The following is a 19,211-nucleotide window of genomic DNA, read 5'->3' on the forward strand; positions in this document are numbered from 1 at the left end:
GAAAGCGACTATCGGGTGCCTTTCGCCATGGCATCTAAAATGGCTGCCTTACTCTCCAAGCACCCTCAGGTGCATGCTCCCAAAACAAGTATAGCGCACCACCACACTGTTTTCCTCCATTTTATTACATCTCCACTTCCTCCTCAGCTTTGCCAACCCTCGGTAACGCATAGTATATCGTCCTGGTAACGGCAGCAGGCAGTTTTTTGAGGATTAATGTTAGGCCTCTGTGGAGCACCTCACTCCTGATTTGCGTTCAAGCCACGCCCCCTGATTCGCCCCTGCTTTTGATGTTTTTAGCACTATTTCTGGGGGCTGCTGGTGTTGTTCGCTTGTCGGGGTAAGCTCAACTCCTTTGAGGTCCAATAGTAGCTCTTCCTCTTCACCAAACCAGTCTGGGTCTAAGGAGCCAGCTTCAAAAACTTACGACAGCAACTCCTCCAACGATCCAGTCGATATTGTAGCAGCAGCTCTGGGTGTTCTGGGACCAGCGGCATGTCCAGACCTATCTTTCTGGAGTGCCATTTCAAGTTGAATAGTGGAAATATCTGACAAAGGTAGCCCATTGGTCGGTGAGCCTTGAACACCATCAATCTGCTCCATATTCTCCTCCTCTTCCTCTGAATGGCTACTGGCCACTGAAAGAGAAAATAAAGCCTCACAAACTTCTTGAATCTCATAAAGCTCCTTTGAGGAGCCCATATGTGCCTGCTGCTTGCCAATACTCGATCTCTCTCCCTCAGCTCCAACATGCCTAGCCTTTGTTGTACTCACAGTAGGTATCTCCTCCTGGCATGGTGGCATCCCTGAGACTTTAGAATGCTTTACAGTCCCGCTCCTTGGAGCTCTGGTATCCGATGCTGCCAAGGCATTACCCCTGCAATATTCACCATGTCTTCAGCAGTTTGATTGCTTAAGCGACAAGCCCTTAATGGTTCAGAGGTGGACAGACTGCCCATGAGGTTGTCATGACTAGCCCAGTCATTGTCTATACCAATTTTCAAGCCAGAACAGCCCTTACTACAATGATAAACCCCCTCTCACAAGGTATTTGTAATGGCATAGACTGTAATAGATTTCTGCACAGGAAGGGGATTGACCCCCTTAGCGGAGCATAAATCTTTTTGGTAATCTGAGGCCAAGGAGAGATTTGTTATTTGGCACGTTCTCCTTTGCACTCACAGAACAGCTGGTACTGAGACCCCCACACCCCTCTCACCTGAGACTCCTTACCGGCCACCTGATGTAATATAGGGGTGTCCACTTTACTTATAATTGTCCCTGGTACAGGGCTCTTGGTGCTTGAGGCTCAGAGCACTCACTGCGCTGGAGCTCCGAAGCACAATTCTCCTCGGTCAAATGGCAGTCAGAACACTGGCTCCCTTCAAACAGTGATCAAAGCTTTGCTGTGGCCCAAACAACCCAAATCAAGCAATCCATATCTCATCCCAGGCCAGTCCAAGAAGGATGCACCATTGGGAACCCAAAGCCTCAGCCCCTCTCCGCACAGTCAAGGCTGCCGCTCCCCAGCTTTACCAGGTGAGGCAGTTCTGTGAAGCAGATTCTCGCTAAGCCCCCCAGCGGTTAAAGGGGTTGGGATCAGCAGAGTATGGTGTGCCCCTACGATTTAAATGTAATAGAATATGTTCTCGGACTTTTTTTTTTAACAAATACGTCCCAGGATGGCAGAAATAGCCAATACCTATAGATAACGCTCGGCCGCTCTTTTTTGTTCAGGGATGGGGTGGACAGAGAAGGAAAAGGACTCTGTATCTTTCTTCCCAGGGAAGACAAGGACAGTGCCCACTTCTCCTGCTCTGCTGCTGTCAGCTGTCCTCCACCCTTCTCTCTCTTTCTTCCTCTTCCTCTTATTCCCTCTCTCTCTGTCTCTATCTTGCTCCTCCTCACTTGCTGAAAAACGTGACTCAAGAAACAGCTCTCACCCTCTCTTTCCTCTCTTTTTATTCATTTGTTTCCCTATGAAATGGACCCAAAAAATAAGGAAACACTTTTGCTGGAAATGTCTTCTTTTTGTGGCATTTTTCTATTCCAACCTGCAGCCTCAGAAAAAATAGATTTTTTTTTTTTAAAAACATGAAAAATAACTAAATCAAGACAGTTTGATCGCAACATGTCCATATTGGTTTTATTCACAACCAAACATATTAGCGCCACTTTACAGAGTGTGCCAGTGAAGCCCTACTTTCCTTTTCCCATCTTTCTTTGAACAACATTGTTTTCCCCGGGTGGGAAAGTGCACCATTTCTTGAGGTACTGAAATAACTGAAATGTGATCCTTATCAGCTCTTTTCCTTATTTCCGTTCATAAAATGTGTACTGCAGCTCTGTGTTCAGAAATACGTTTTGTAAGGTTATAAGCAATGGACATTGCAAAGGTGTCCTTCCAGGCCCTGTAGTCATGTCCTTAATGTTTCAGGCTAAAACACTCATTGAGTTCTGAATAATAAGTGTAAAAGCATTACAGTAGCTATGTTGTCCCTGCTTACATTTCACATGCTTGACTTAATCTTGCATTTCCTACGAGTTTTTACTTTTTCCAGGATGTTGTTACTTTTTTTTTCAGGCAGCATCTCACTCTTGGGCATAATTTGAATTGAGTTGCATCCTGAGGCCTCATTTATGAGCCCTTGCGTCACTTTTACGCCGCCGGTGCGTCACTTTTTATGACGCACCAGTGGCGTAAAAAATGCACCTTGTTGCGCCATATTTACAAAGTGACGCATCTAGGTAGATGTGTCACTTTGTAAACACCTGCGCCACATTATACCTGCGCCAGGTATAATGTATGCAAGGGAGGTATTCTGACGCAAGGAAGGGTCGTAGAAGTGACGCAGTGAAATTTATGAGATTTCACTGCGTCACTTTTAGGACGCCGTTGCTTCAAAATCTTGTGCCTGCCTCACAGCAGGCGTAAGACTGACGCAGGCCCTTTCACATGGGGCTTGCCCCATGTGAAAGGACGCATTGCTGGAGTTGCGTCACTTTTGTAACACACTCCAGCAATGCGTCACTTTTGCGCTTACAGATACGTCAGGAATACTGACGTACCTGTAACTCCTTGCGACATGATGCATCATACATTAAATATGACGCATCAGGAATGTCGCAAGGAGTGCGCACTGAGAAGTGACGCATCGCTGCTTTCACGCAGCGATGCGTCATTTCTCATAAATAAGGCTCCAAGTGTTTATATAAGGAAACAATTGTGTTGTAGTTGAAGGCAGTGTCAATATCTCTCAGTGGGGCAGTATGGTTTTCATTGGGGGAGATGATGTGGCCCTATGGCCAGAGCTGCTGAATTTGGAGCTGGGGAACCAAGTTCAGCCTTCATGGTCAGTCCACCAGACCACTGTTTTGAGGGAGCACATTTCTATGCTGGACCTTAAAAGGCACCACTAGACCATAGAAGCCCTTGTGTCCTAGCACCAGCAGGTGGATCCTAGTGGTGGCAAGAGTAGGTTAACCTTGAATTCCTGGCCACCACAATCCATACTGAAGTTCACCTTCAGTCTTGCGTGCAGGCCTATGAAGCAGCATACCCTAGAGCGGCAGTGACTCTGTAACTGAAGTCATAGGACCCTCACCCATTAATACCTCCATTTGCCTTGTTTCAGAAATAGTAGTGCTACTTACCAGGGATCTGCAATGCAGAATGTTCATGCACACCAAACTAAGTTTACAAAATTCACTGTCTCTCTGCTTCATGCACAAGCACATTTAACATGTGCTGTCTGCTTTTTGGCCACTGGAAATATGCAGCAATATAGGACAACATTTTGTCACAGTGTTCACTAAAATATTCAGCAAAAAAAAAGGCTGCAGCTTAATTTGGTACATTTTCTGATAATTTATTATGTTTGACATGTTTACAAATACTAACAGTCTCTGCAAAGATTTTGCCTTATTAGTACTAGTGTAACATACAAATGCAGCAGTGTGAAAGGTGAGCAGCCAACCTTTGCAAAGGGCCCTTCACTTTGCAGCAACACAAGTCACATTTGTTTGTAACTTTTGATGCATTTGAACTGCAAACATTTTTTTGTTAACATCATCATATGCAGCAGATGATGTAATATTTGGCAAATATGGCAGAGCCATAAATATGTGGAAACATTTGCAAACTAGGATATTTTTCCATTCATGTTTGAACTTCTCTTGTGAAAAAAGGAAGGACAGGTGCTGATAACAGAACCTGCATGGCTCGGAGATAAAAGCTTATAATTCCACTTTTAAGCATATTTGAGACATTCTGTGATGGTAAATGTATTCCACTTTGTCAATGTATTTAATAAAAACTCATGTTAAACCTTAAATAAACATGTGTATCCATTGGTTGAAATAAATAAGGTAATAAGCTGTACCTGCTTGGTGAAATGGCAAACAAATACTAAAAATTGGGATGTTTTGCTCTTTCTGGCCACATCTCTGACTCCGCCCACTGACCCAATGCTCTGGGTATTCCCGCCCTATGATTCTCGCCACAGCTCCCTAATTTTTTTTCCCTACTTCAACCACTGTAAACCCTCCTCATTGGCATGTACCTGCAGTCCAACGCCATCTGATTAGCAGCGCCACATTAATAGTCATTCACAGTCTGCTAAATAGGAAATATTTACCTTTCATTGCCACACTAACTCATCCTCCTGCGGAATGCCGGTTTGGTGCCGAGTGCGCTCAGTCTCGATGTCAATTTTACGGCCTTTGCTTCCTCATCGCCTCTGCATCCGTGCCGAGCCAACAAGCTGGGAGATAGGCATGGAGGCCGGCTCAGCCATTAGTAGTGCGCCACCATCACGTGCTCTATCAAAGGAGTTTTGGAATTATTGCAAGTTTCCAAATCATTGTAATTATAGATGCAAGCGCTCAGTTTACTTCAACTGTGTCATGAAATCAGTTCCAGGGTGAGCCCTGCCAGCACCTGCTGAATTTAATCACTTGCTCTAGAGTGGGTGGCTTGTGCTATCCAGTTTGTATTATGATGAATGATTGTTTAGCTGCTGGAGACATCCTTCATTGTGTTAATTAAAAGGTTTGCTATATCTCAGATATTAGTAGACCTTTCTCCTGTTTATATATGTTTTTTTCCTTGCTAGAAACACGGCAATGCCAGTGCTGAACAACATTTACTTTCGGGCAGCCGATGCGGATGATATAGTTGCGAGGAGGGCTGCTTCAGAAAGTTCGAAGACTTTGAAAAAGATACAGGCATCTGTTAAACCAAAGAAATCCATAGAAGACAGAGATTAATTCCCCAAAACAGGTGGGAATTTTCAAAAGTTTTTCAAAAATGCTGTGAACTTAAAGGTACCCACAAATGTTTATCTTGACCATGCACTAGCCTCTTTGTTTGGTTGTTGCTTACATCTCTAACTGAAGTTGCCCTGCAATCAAAAGACAGATCTGATTGTCATAATGATAGATTTGTAATCTAATACTACCAGTTCATTATTTCATTTTTTTGACAGAGATCAAATAATGTAGTTTCTAAATGGAGGAAAATATAATGCCTTGATTATGTTAAGTGGTTGTCTGTGCTGCTATAGTAAATGCACAAATTAATTTTACGTTTGTATTTCATTTTAATGAAACCACATAGATGTCATTGGCAGTAACATAGGTTGAAAACCTCAAGCTAATAGTGTACAGATGTGTCGGAAAAAACACAGAAAAAATTCTCATTATCTGAGCAATTAACATTGAGAGTTCCTGTGCCATTCGGTTTGGGTGACATAAACAACTTAAGCCCAAGATGATGCTGATGGATCAGAGACAGTGATATGCTCACCAGGGCTATGGTCATTCTGTAAAAGAAGAGATTGATATGGTTCATTGTGTACTGTGTGGGGCCTCACACTCATATATCAATCTGATAACTTTGAAAATCTTTCAAATGATTGTCTGAAACAGTTGCTAATGGGGAACTTTCTTTCAAAACAAAAGCTTGATTAGGAAATATATATGTTTTCTACTCCATGCAGAAAAAAGAAGGCAGGGCTATGGATGCATTTATGATAAGAACAAAATAATTAAAGATCAAGTTCTGCACTGTAATTTCCATAATCACAACAATGAACAGGCTCTAAGATCACAAACCATTCAAATAATAATTTTTTTATTAATACATTAATATTAATTAACAACTAATTATTAATTAACTAAGAATACATTACTTTCCACCCCATACCCCTAAAACCCCCACAACCTGCACCTAAAATTAATTACACCATTTCCACATTAAGTTTCATTTAATTAATTAATGTTAATTAACAAAAAATAATAATTAATTAAAAATAAATTACTTCCCACAGTTAACATAATAAAATATCTCTTAGATACATATTAATAAATAAAAACGATTATTAATTCATTATAATTAAATTACTTCCCACCCTGTTCCCCTATAAACCCACCACCCACTACAGAACAAAAAATGTAATTACAATAAAATGAATAACTACTAAAAATGTAAAACATGTATTAAAAACATAAATAAACCTTATACAAAACAAATACATCACATACATTTAAAATATATACTAAACTACAGAACACTATTTAAATAATCGATATTTTAAACAACTATATTTTTGCAAATGATATTATTGACTACTATATTTTTAAAAACAATATTTCTTAACCATGATATTCTTGCTGTCGATATTTCCCACTGATGATATTTAGGACTCAATATTCCTTTACTTCAATAATTCCAACTCGCTATTTTGCCTGCACACCCCTCTATACTGCTGATCAATTTACTTTACAATCCAGTGCTGTCTTTGATATATGTAAATAATTAATACATGGAACAAAATCATGTAAAGTACAACTTACATACACATACATGCTTTATAAAACAATGAGACAGTATCCCACTGCCTTTAGACACACAACACCCTTTAGATAGCCATGCTCCTGCAACCCACATCCTGAGCAACACATTTTCATGTAAAGTCCATGACCTCTGGATAACCAAGCCTCAATAAATGACCAAGCCTACCCTACACACAACCTTCACCCTGTGGAAAACTCTTTTTGGAGTGCCCACTACCCCAGATATCCAAGTCGTATTTTATCTGGTCAAGCCCCTACTATGCACTCCTTTAACCCTGTGCACTGCGTTCATAGAGAGCACATTCAGTTGAAACATGGATGTCCCATTAGGTGGGCAAGCACCTACTATGCACAGCCTCAACCTTGTGCATAACTCTTAATGGATTGGGCACTCCCTGCAGACACCCACGCCACATTAGGTCAGCATATTCGTACTACACCCAGCCATCACCCTGTGTACAACATTTCATGGACAGCCCACTACCTACAGACTCTCAAACCCTGTTAGGTGGTGACGCCCCTGCTCTACACAGCCTTTGTCCTGTGTAGAACTCTACATGTAGAGCCCACACCCTAAAGCCTTATTAGGAGTTCAAAGCGATACAAAAGGGGATGATGGACGGAGCGTTTGAGCAAATCAAACACTCACCCCCAGTCAACTGATCTGGGTTTAATCCATCACCATTCTTTAGCCCACTCAGCCACCCCATTTCAGACATGGCTATGTGCAAATCAGTCTGACCCTGTGCCTCATGGGAACAGTCCAGCCCGAACTGCCAAGCCATGTCTTCCATGGACCGGAAACAAGCATCCTGGGACCGGTTTCGGATTCATAATCCTCATCAGCCAGGCTATCTTGAATCCAGTGGCCAAGTGAGCAAGGGACTCACGTCTGAGCATACCCTGCCACACTTAGGGCGAACAAAGCGATACAAAAGGGGATGATGGACGGAGCATTTGAGCAAATCAAACACTCACCCCCAGTCAACTGATCTGGGTTTAATCCATCACCATTCTTTAGCCCACTCAGCCACCCCATTTCAGACATGGCTATATGCAAATCAGTCTGACCCTGTGCCTCATGGGAACAGTCCAGCCCGAACTGCCAAGCCATGTCTTCCATGGACCGGAAGCAAGCATCCTGGGACCGGTTTCGGATTCATAATCCTCATCAGCCAGGCTATCTAGGCAATTTAGCCTGAATGACTTTTAAAGCAGTCGGTGTCAAAGATAAGGCCGAAGTATTTGTATTCGCGTGAAGACTCAATTTTTTGGCCGCCCAGAGTCCAGGACTTCTGATGTTTGTTCCTGGTGTTGATCGACATCGTACGCGTTTTGCTTGGATTGATTTTTAAGTTATTTTCTGTTACGTAGCTGTGCATTTCGAACAGCAAATTCTGGAGGCCAATATGTGTGTGACTAAGAAGTACCACGTCATCCGCGTATAGTAGATTACTTAGTGTATTTCCTCCCAGCCTCGGAGAGTGGGAGTTGCATGTGTCGAGTCGGCCTTATAAATCTGCCATAAACAGGTTAAACAAAGTCGGGGCCAACACGCACCCTTGTTTTAGCCCTTTGGTCGAGCAAACTTTGGAAGACAGATGGATCCCGCTTCCCAGCTTCACCTGCACCTAGGTGTCAGAGTGGAGTAACCAAGTTAGCAGAGAAAATCGCTAACAGTCAACTTATGGAACACCTTGAGAACCATAATGTTTTCCATAAATCTCAGTCGGGTTTCAGAACTGGCTTCTCTACGGAGACAGCTCTCCTGAGGGCCACTGAAACCTTACGTGAAGGAGCAGATACGGGAAAGACAATGGCCCTCATCATGCTTGATCTCAGTGCCGCTTTTGACACTGTAGCACACTCCATCTTGCTACAGTGTCTAAATAAAGCGGGTGTCACCAACAAGGCACTGGGTTGGCTGAAATCTTTCCTGATTAACAGGACCTTCCAGGTTCAAAGAGGGACTTTCCTCTCTGACAGGGTGATGCTGGAACAGGGGGTTCCTCAGGGCTCTGCCCTGAGTCCTACCCTGTTCAATCTCTACATGGCCCCTCTGGCAGAAGTGGTGCAATCGTTCGGCGTAGAGCTTGTCTCTTACGCCGACGACACGCAACTTCTCATATCCCTGACCCATGCCCCTTCTAAGGAAGCTGATAACTTCAACGCCTGCATGTCCAAACTAGCTATGTGGATGAATGAACACTGTTTGAAATTAAATGGGACAAAAACAGAGGTCCTCATTATGGGAGGAAATGAGGTCAAATGGACGAAAGAGTGGTGGCCCAGCTGTCTGGGTCCCCTGCCCACGCCTGCACAAGAGGCGAAGAACTTAGGTGTATGGGTGGACAATAAACTGTCCTTTGACAGCCACGTAAAGAGGACTGTTGGCAAATGTTTTGGGGTGATGAAAACCCTCAACCGCACCCTCGACCTGTTACCCACTAACTCCAGGCGTACCATGACGCAGGCACTAATAACGTCCCGCATTGATTACGGTAATGTACTACTCATGGGGACTTCAGTGAAAAACATAAACAAACTACAGGTTCTACAAAACTCGGCAGCTCGCCTGGTGCTAAGGCTTCCCCGCCGTGCTCCCTCACGTCCCTCTCTAGCAGCCCTCCACTGGTTACCGATCAGTAAGAGGATTGTTTTTAAAGCAATGCTCTGGTGCCATAAAATAATTCATCACAGAGCGCCGGCATATATGTCTGATTTGGTGTCTGTGTACGAACCCAACAGATCTCTTAGATCCAAAGGAATGGGTCTACTTAAAACTACCTGCCCCAAAAAAGCTAAAATGGGTGGCAGATCATTCCGCACCTTAGCTGCCAGACAATGGAACCTCCTGCCTCTAGATATCAGGTTGGAGAGTAATGAAATCGTATTTAGGAAGAAGCTGAAAACTTGCCTCTTTGCTGTGTGAACTGGCTCTTTCTTTTTTTCCTCTGCTGCTGCTTTCTTTCTCTATAGCGCGGGGACACGCCGGGAGGTGTTACCATGCGCTCTACAAACTCCTTTAAACTATATTAAACTAAACTTCAGCATACTTAGAAGCGTTTGAGGTATGCCCCATTGTGCAAGTTTCCGCCACAGCATGCCTCTCTCGATGTTATCAAAGGCTGCGCTGAAGTCGATGTAGCACAGGTACAGCGGCAGTTTTTTGTTTTAGCTCCGTCAATTATCAGCGAGATAGCCAGGATGTTGGTTGTTGTTCCGGTTTTTTTACGGAAACCCGTCTGGTTCCATGGTATAATCTGCTTTGAGTCCGCCCATGTCAGAATCTCCTCTAGGATTGTTCCAGCAAAGTATTTGGCTTCATTGTCAAGGAGGGCTACTAGACGGTAGTGAGCGGGGACCGTTTTGTCTCCCTTTTTGTGACAATCGTCGACCCTCTCCAGGAGTCTGGAATTCTGTTTAGGAGTCTGACTTCTGTGAATAAAGTTTGTAGTATGGTGGCCCATTCAGTGTCTTTCTCCTTGAACAGGGCTGGCGGGATGCCATTAGGACTTGGAGCGCCTTCTTTCCTGCCCTTACGAATCTGTTTTTTTATTAGGGCTATTTGTTGGGCCGCTGATGGTACCGAAGTAACACTGGGTTGGAATTGATCTTCCAAGATTGTCAGCGTTGACATGGTCGTTGCGGGTGTTTGCTCTGCGTTGGTGCTTCTTTGTTCCCCTATCTGTCCCAAGGGATCATTGAAGTGACTGCCACGGTATTTAATCCACTTATCTTCCCCAATGTGTGAACCGAGGTCCTTGTGGTCTGGGCATAGGATCTTGTTTACTGTTTGCCAAAAACGGGCACTATTGTTGCTTTTGGAGTCGTATAAGAGTTTTGCCCAGCCTTCATTTTCTGCGTCTTTTTTTATTTCCCATTTTGTATGTTTGAGCTCAGCCCTTTGTTTTTTCAATGTGGCTCGTAGTTGTTCGTTTTGGGGCGCTGCTCTTAACCTCCGTAAGGATAGATTTACAACTCTTTTTTGTGAGCGCATTTGTATCCTTTGTCCCTTCTTTAGGCTGGTTCTGCCATGCTCTGTGTTATGGTTGCCTTTAGGAGCGGTCTTTCTTGCCAGTTTGTTTACCAGTGAGTCTGTGTATTGCTCCCAGTGGGAGATGAGCCCATCTGCATCTGATGTGTGTGTGCTGTACAGTTGGAGGGCAGTTTCAGCCAAGGTGGTTGTGTTGGTTGGCGAGCATTTGATTTTCCTTTGATTGATTGTATAAATCTCCCCTAGTGTATTGTCTGGCCGGATTACCATTGGGATCTTTGCTGTCAGCTGGCTTTCCTGAGGACGGTGGTCACTTTCCCCCTGGTCCCCCATTCTGAATTCCCGGATGTATGGAAATAGTGTCAGACTGGCGAAAGTATAGTCCAAGATGGAGCTGGCTCTATGAGAGTAGAAACAAGCTACTGGGGGGGAGTCAGTCGGAAATCTGCCGTTTAGTGCCCAAAGATTTTGATGTTCTAAGTCTTGGAGAAGAGCGTTATTTTGGAGCTCTCTCCGGTTCGGAGGAGAACTTTGTGCTGGTATACTATAGATTTTATTAAGAGCCAGAGCCTCGTCTTCTAATGACGAGCCAAGTAAGTTTTGGTTGAAGTCCCCCGACAAGAAGAGGAGTGGGTTCTCCAATTGGGTGACGTGCTCCGCAAGTTGGTTCAAGATGTTCCTTGAGTCTTTGGCTCTGTTTTTGGGTTGAACATATACGTTGACAAAGCAGACTTCTTCCTCTTTGGTGCCCAACTGTATCTTAATCTTTACGGATAGGGTTGAGGGTGTTGATGGGGCCAGTTGGACCGCCGCAGATATTGATGTGGTGGATACGTATGTCGCCAGACCTCCTGACTGATGACCAAATTTGGTGGTTCTGGCAGCCGCTGTTGAGAAGCAGGTGAATCCCGGGATATGTTTTGTGCTTGAAAGCCAGGTTTCCTGCAGCATTACAATATCGAATTGTGAGACATACTTTATGAAATCCGGTTCATCCATTTTGGAGGTTAGGCCATTTATATTCCAGGAACAGATGCCAAAAACTGGCACCCTTCCTCTGATGTCTTCTCCCATTTGGTGAAGGCGTCATACCTCTTCGGGGCATGTGAAAATCGTTCGGGACAATGTTCCTCTTCCTAGTGCGTGGTTTGAATGGGATGCCTTCTTTGTGCTTACTTCAACCCATTCCCCCATACTGCGTGAGTGCTTGTTTGGCGGACTGATTCCCTTGGAGTTGACAGTGGTGAGTGTACGAGGCTGCTGATTCCTTGAGGCTGAGTTGCGCCTCCCTGTTGTGGGCATTGACTCCAAGCCAGTTGTCATTATCGGCCTGTCCAGTGGTTGCTGCCAAGTGCTGTGCTCCCTTTTTGTTGTAGATCTTCCCAACGCACCCCTTAGTACGCTGCAGGGGTTAGCCTGTTGCATCACTGGTGCGGAACTGTTTCTTCTGCGTAGTGGCGAGGGGTAGGCTGGTCTTTGTAGAGGATCAAGCTTGATACCCCAGTTCTTGAATTGGGCTGCTTCTGATGCAATTAGGTCAACTACGTCGCTAGAAGACCAAGTCGTCCTAGTCGCCTCCTGGCTGTTTGAATTCGAAGCGGGCAAGAATTCAACCAAAAGCAGATCTGTGGAGTTTATGTCCCCCAAGGTGGGGACGCATTTCGTCAGTTTGAGAATGTTGCCTCTGTTCAGCACGTCCTGCTGCCCTTTCGATGTGTGTTCCGGGTGGAAGACAAGGATCTCAGTTAGATGTATTTTACTACCGTCTGCCTTCCATTTTGCATTTGCAGCATGGGCGTGAGCTGCTACGCCAAGATCAGACGGAGCTTTGTGCGTTATTGGATTTCTGCCATCGCGTTAGAGCTGTGGGTTGGTGCTTTGGTTGGCGTTAGTTGCTTAAATATTGTTTGCGTCTCTCGTGGCCAGATTGTCATTGACTGCTCAGATTGGCTGTGGGCAGAGTGAATAGTCACAGTTGTCATAAGTGTGGCCCTAGTTTGATCGTCTTGCGATTGGCTTGACGTGTGGCCTGTGGGTGTTTCCCTTGCCCCCTCCTTGGTGATCAGTGAGATGGGTTTTTTGATTGCTGCTGAGGTTAAATGGACCTGGTTGGTGCGCTCGGCGTGATTGAGCGTTCGATGAGAGGCTTCCCTGATTGACAATGTCAGGGCTGCCAATTGACATTCAGTCACTGGCTCCTGCGTTGCAAATGACTTAATGGCCTGTGTGTGCTGGCTAGGACTTGTCGCCGTTGTTATATATGTGTCTAAATTTCCAAGTGAGTTGGCAGCCGGTTGGGTTTGGGGGCCTTGACCTTCCTGATGCAGCGGGCTGCTGATTGTGTTTTACAGCTGGGTTAGGCTGGTAACTACTGGAATTTCCCCTTCTAAGGGGTTGGCCGTGTTTGTGGTCTCCATGCATTTTCCGACAGCGCCAGAGAATATAGGGAAGAGTTTTGTTGTACTTGTCGGCAGATTTTGCTTGTGTCCTTTTCTTTTTTGTTGTCGTCGTTGTTTTGCGTTAAGTTTTTGTGGAGACTCCGATCTATTCTGAGTAGGTTCCTCATTTGCGGGGGATTCCTGGCCGATTGAGTTTGTGTCATATGGCTTGCTGCTGATGTTGCTTTCTGCAAATTTTGGGGGGCCCGTTTCTTTGAGAGCTTTGCCTCTGTGCAGCGACTTTATGTCCACTATTAGATTGGTTAGCATTGAAGGCAGTGTAGCTAGTTTGTCTACTGCCTGATTGCAGTTGCAGCTTAAGTACGTGTTTGTTTGAGCTCTTTGTATCAGGGTGTTCAAGTTGCCTAGCTTGTCGTCAATCTCCGCAGTGAAGACTGCCAGTGTGTTGAGGAGATTAAGTTGAAGGTCCATTTTGTCCGATTGGTATTGCAGGGCTTCTACGGCTAAATGAATTGTGTTTAAGAGGGAGGTCCAGGCTCCGGTGTTGTGATCTTTTCCCTGCTCTCTCTCATTTGCTCCGGTGTCATGATCTTTTCCCTGCTCTCTCTCTTTTGCAGATTGGAGATTCGCAGTTGGGGCAATGTTGGTAATATTGTTGTCAACTAGAGGTGAGTTGAGGGAAAACGGGTCTCTGTGGTCTGGGTTATTGGTTATTGTTGTGTCCTCACGCCCTTGTGCATTCGGGTAAGACGGTGTAGCCCTGCATTCAGCTTCCCAGCTGGAATTGTGTTGACTGGAATTGTGTTGGCTGAAAGCCGCGCTAAATGCTGCGCTGCACGAGAAACTTGGTGCTGAGGCATGATTGCCCGGTTCTATGAGTGGTGAGGCGCCTATGCTAGCTGAGTTGGCTTTGATGGAAATGCTATGGTTGGGGCTCCTGAGATGTTCGCCCTGGTCTAGTTGAATATCCTTGGGCGTAGCCGGAGTTTGTGTCTTTGTCGTTGTTGGAGGCTGTAGACCAGCCCCTACTTCCCCCATACTTGAACAACTGTCTAGGGGGTCCGGGTTATTGAGCTTGTCTGCTTCTTTCACCTCTGAAGTAGGTTTCGCGTTGGTTATAATCTCCTCCGATAAGGGTCTTGGAGTGCAGGTGGCTAAGTGAGCAGGTGGTAGCTGCTGTTTGCAGGTGGAGTCAGGGGACTTTCCTAATACAGGAGAAGACTCTGGGGGCTCGAGTGGTGCGCTTGCACTTTTGCACCTATTCTTTGTAGTGCCTTTATGATGAGAATCAACCGTGGCCGTGAAGGTTCCCTGGATCAGGGTGCTTTTCGTGCTTGTGATTGTGTCGCGCAGTGGTGCACATTTTCCCAGCAGCGGTAAGGGTGACAGCGGGGATTGCAGCCCCTGGAGGTGCTTGTTGCTTGAGAAAATGGCTGAGCCTGCGTCCTTTAGGAACTCAAACTTTGTATACATTTTGGGTTGATGAAGCTTTTTCCTAGTAAGAGACTCGGTAGCCGGTGATACTTGGAGCAGGGCCTTTGGGTACCCCTGTTCTGCTGTAGTACTGGCCAGACCCGATGGTGGCTCAGTTAGGGAGAGAAGATTCTGCTCCATTCCGGGGGATGTTGGTACGTCGGTGTCTGTTTTCTAGGTCCCCCTTTTTGTCTTTGCTTTGTTACTTGGGATTAGCTCCGGTGAGCCCCTGATCTTTCCAGACCTCATTCCGCTCTGCTCTCTTAGTCTCTCAGCGCGGCTCCCTGCACTTGCTTGAGAGATGAGATGGTGATGGTTGGTTGGTTGGATGATGGTGGAGCAGTTCGAGAGCCGGGACCTTGCCCCTGTTCCAGCGCCCCTGTTTCTGCGCCCCCTCGAGCTGTTGCTCGTGCTAGGGAGAGGCTTCCGCGGGGCCAAAGGGGGGTCAAGTGGGTCGGTTGGATCAGTTGTAGGGTTGTGGTGATGTCGCCGGGGGGGTGCCTGGATCGATTGCGAGCGGAGCACGCCAGGAGGGCCCCTGGTCAGTCGGACCTAGTCAGACTGACTGTCAGCCCAGCCCGGGGCTCTTACTTCGCGACCGCCTCTATCGGCTGCTGCGCTCGAATCTCTCCCCCCCTCTTCAGTTCCTGCAGAGCTGTGTGAGCGTAGTGGTCAGTCAATTACCTTGCCTTGCCTTGGTCTCGGCCTCGCCTTGCCTCCTTTCTGCCAGGCGGCTGAACAGGAGGTATAGGGCGTGTAGAACGTGGCAGGCAGTGTGTCACACACTCAGCGTAGCTCTCCCACAGCTCTCCCACAGCTCCAGTGCGGGTCCGGTCTTGTCCGGGTGCGGGTCCGGTCTGGTCCGGGTGCGGGTCCGTTCCCGGTCGGGTATGGGAGTGGGTGCAGGCGCAGGTGCAGGCTTGAGTGCAGGCAGGCTGATACGGGTTACCTTTGCTGTGCCTCCACGGCGCAGGTGCGGGTGAAGATGCGGCTCTGTGCCACCTCCCGATCGGGTGAGGGTGCGGGTGCGGGGGAGGCACGCGATTAGCCTCTACCACGCTGGTTTGTCTCCGCAACCTCTGCAGCGAAGGGGGAAGAATATTGTGATAGTCCCAGTCCGTACGGCGGCTCCCTCGTGGCAGCCTACTCCGGCGTCTGGACCGAATGGCGTTCTGCCGGCGTCTCGGTCAGCTCTCTGGTGCTCTCTGGTGGTCACCGATGGGTGAATGTCTGATTCTTCTATTGGGCAAACGGACTTGGCTTGGATTGGCTTGGTGCTGCTTGGGGTCGTTCTCCGCTCTCCTCTCTCCTTTCTATGCGCTGCGCTGTGGTGTGCTCAGTCCCGTGCTCCTCACTTCTAGGCTCCTGCCTGCCTGCCTGCCGCCACGCTTGGTCACTGGAGCGCTTGACGGAGGGGGGAGGAAGTGGGGCACAAAGAAGAAGAACCTGAGGAGACTTGTCACCCCCCCTTGAGGTCCAAAAGGGGCACAGGTACGGGCTTGGCAGAGGTGTAACTGCCGACGTCTCCGGAGCTGCCCGGAGCTGTCTTCGGGTTCGTCCGAAATCCTTTCCACAGCTCGAGTAGGTTTAGAGGCTCTCTCGGCTCTCTTCAGCCCCTGCGGCTTCCTCCCGTTGCCGCCGCCTCAGCCGCTCCGTGCCGCTGCTGCAGCCGTTCCTCCTGAGTGCTCTCTGCTCTCACTGCTCAGCTCAGCCCACTAACGCCCTCCACAGACGTGAGGCCCCCAGCTGCCTGCAAAAGAGTCTTGCAAAAGAGCCTTGCAGCGGATCCCACCGCTACCGGGCCGCTCCCGCTTTTTTCCCGGAGCCGCTGCTAGGAAGACCGTGAGCTCGAGCTCCGGCTCTGGCTTCGGCAGGCACCTGCGCTCACACTCCCCCGTGTTCTGCACCTCACTGCACCGGGGGGGCAGGATGCAGGCAGGGTACAGCAGATATTTAGCCAGCAGAGGTGGAGAGGGGCCGAAGACGGTAGAGACGCCACCTCTCACCCTGCTCACGCTTCCGACGCTTCACTCGGTGCTCCGCACTCTGCTGCTTCAGTCTGCCTCTGCTGCTTCAGTCTGCTCCAGTTAGCCAGGCACCGATATAACACTTTTTGCTGGTGTTTCACAGTTTCTCAACTTTAGTCTGGCTTTGGCCTGGCTGTTCAGGACACCAGCCTTGCTGCTTCCTTTCTAAATTGATTGCATGTACTTTAGGTACACTCCAGATTGGTTACTGGGTTACCCTTGTGAGTACCTAGTAAATGGTACCATATGTACCAAGGGCATAGGTACCCAAGAGGCCTACCAGGGGCTAAAGCATGTATTATGCCACCCTTGGGAAGCCTTCCAAAGTGACACCACAGGTCTGCTACTGAATCCTGGGTAAGGTGGTGCATGCACCCCTCACTAAGATATAGGTTACCTATATCTACCTTTAATCACTGACACATATAAATCTAGAAGTCACTCCTATGGCAGGCCTTATCAATCCTCTGAAGGCACAGTGCTTGGTTTTGTGTGGGAGGGTGCCCATGCATGAGCAGGACTCCTCTGTAGATTTCGGAATCTATTCTCTGAGGCTGTTCTGTGATGCAGCCAGACTATATACTCTTAAGTGTATTATAACCTTGCGGTAAATGCTAACTTTGGAATGGTTGCATCGAAACATGTTGTGTTTGGTGCCAAACACTTTGGAATCCTACCCCCCTGCCAGTCCTGGCGGCGGGGGTAGAATTCCACCCTCCTAGAGGGAGAAGGCATGTACACACTGGTCTGATCGGTAATAGTTTAAAAGAGCCCAGCATCACAAAATGGATGCTGCAGCCACAGACACGGGTCTGATCTCCTGCTGATGGATGAAACTCCGGTAGGGGAGGCCTGGACAATAGGTTTCCTGTCACAGGGAGGTGTAACCACCTCCCCAGACAGGCTTTCGTATATTGGGGCTGGGTGGGTGCATTCAGTGAAATCTTTTCAGACAGTGCTGTGGGCACACTTGGTGTCCCTGTGCATACCCCAGTTCATACCGGTTGCAGGAGCACTCAGCCCCTGCTCTGCCACAAAACTGGACAAAGGGAAAGGGGTGTAATGACCCCCTCCCTATGTCCTCCCATAGGTGGGACCCTAGATTAAGTCCAACCCCTACACTTAGTATAAGTATAGGAACCCAGTCCTTAATACTTTTTAGCCAGGAGAGGTGGAGAGGGGCCGAAGACGGTAGAGACGCCACCTCTCACCCTCCTCACGCTTCCGACGCTTCACTCGGTGCTCCGCACTCTGCTGCTTCAGTCTGCCTCTGCTGCTTCAGTCTGCTCCAGTTAGCCAGGCACCGACATAACACTTTTTGCTGGTGTTTCACTGTTTCTCAACTTTAGTCTGGCTTTGGCCTGGCTGTTCAGGACACCAGCCTTGCTGCTTCCATTCTAAATTGATTGCATGTACTTTAGGAACACTCCAGATTGGTTACTGGGTTACCCTTGTGAGTACCTAGTAAATGGTACCATATGTACCAAGGGCATAGGTACCCAAGAGGCCTACCAGGGGCTAAAGCATGTATTATGCCACCCTTGGGAAGCCTTCCAAAGTGACACCACAGGTCTGCTACTGAATCCTGGGTATGGTGGTGCATGCACCCCTTACTAAGATATAGGTTACCTATATCTACCTTTAATCACTGACACATATAAATCTAGAAGTCACTCCTATGGCAGGCCTTATCAATCCTCTGAAGGCACAGTGCATGGTTTTGTGTGGGAGGTTGCCCATGCATGAGCAGGACTCCTCTGTAGCTTTCGGAATCTATTCTCTGAGGCTGTTCTGTGATGCAGCCAGACTATATACTCTTAAGTGTATTATAACCTTGCGGTAAATGCTAACTTTGGAATGGTTGCATCGAAACATGTTGTGTTTGGTGCCAAACACTTTGGAATCCTACCCCCCTGCCAGTCCTGGCGGCGGGGGTAGAATTCCACCCTCCTAGAGGGAGAAGGCATGTACACACTGGTCTGATCGGTAATAGTTTAAAAGAGCCCAGCATCACAAAATGGATGCTGCAGCCACAGACACGGGTCTGATCTCCTGCTGATGGATGAAACTCCGGCAGGGGAGGCCTGGACAACAGGTTTCCTGTCACAGGGAGGTGTAACCACCTCCCCAGACAGGCTTTCGTATATTGGGGCTGGGTGGGTGCATTCAGTGAAATCTTTTCAGACAGTGCTGTGGGCACACTTGGTGTCCCTGTGCATACCCCAGTTCATACCGGTTGCAGGAGCACTCAGTCCCTGCTCTGCCACAAAACTGGACAAAGGGAAAGGGGTGTAATGACCCCCTCCCTATGTCCTCCCATAGGTGGGAACCTAGAGTAAGTCCAATCCCTACACTTAGTATAAGTATAGGAACCCAGTCCTTAATACTTTTGCACCTTCCCCGTGGAGCTAATTCCCGCGTGGGACCTCGGCACTGCCGTACTCATGACAAACCCAGCTT

At 47.4% G+C, this 19,211-nt stretch overlaps 1 long non-coding RNA gene across 1 annotated transcript in view; it reads left to right on the plus strand.

Annotated features, from left to right (window-relative positions):
• LOC144785413 (uncharacterized) overlaps window positions 1-19,211 on the plus strand; it is a 946,426-nt gene that overhangs the window by 624,907 nt on the left and 302,308 nt on the right. Inside the window, exon 2 of the long non-coding RNA XR_013601871.1 lies at window positions 5,115-5,281. This is a non-coding gene — a long non-coding RNA (uncharacterized LOC144785413). The remainder of the gene's footprint in view (window positions 1-5,114; window positions 5,282-19,211) is intronic.

Source organism: Lissotriton helveticus, chromosome 10 (assembly GCF_964261635.1).
Source record: "Lissotriton helveticus chromosome 10, aLisHel1.1, whole genome shotgun sequence".
Taxonomy (NCBI): domain Eukaryota; kingdom Metazoa; phylum Chordata; class Amphibia; order Caudata; family Salamandridae; genus Lissotriton; species Lissotriton helveticus.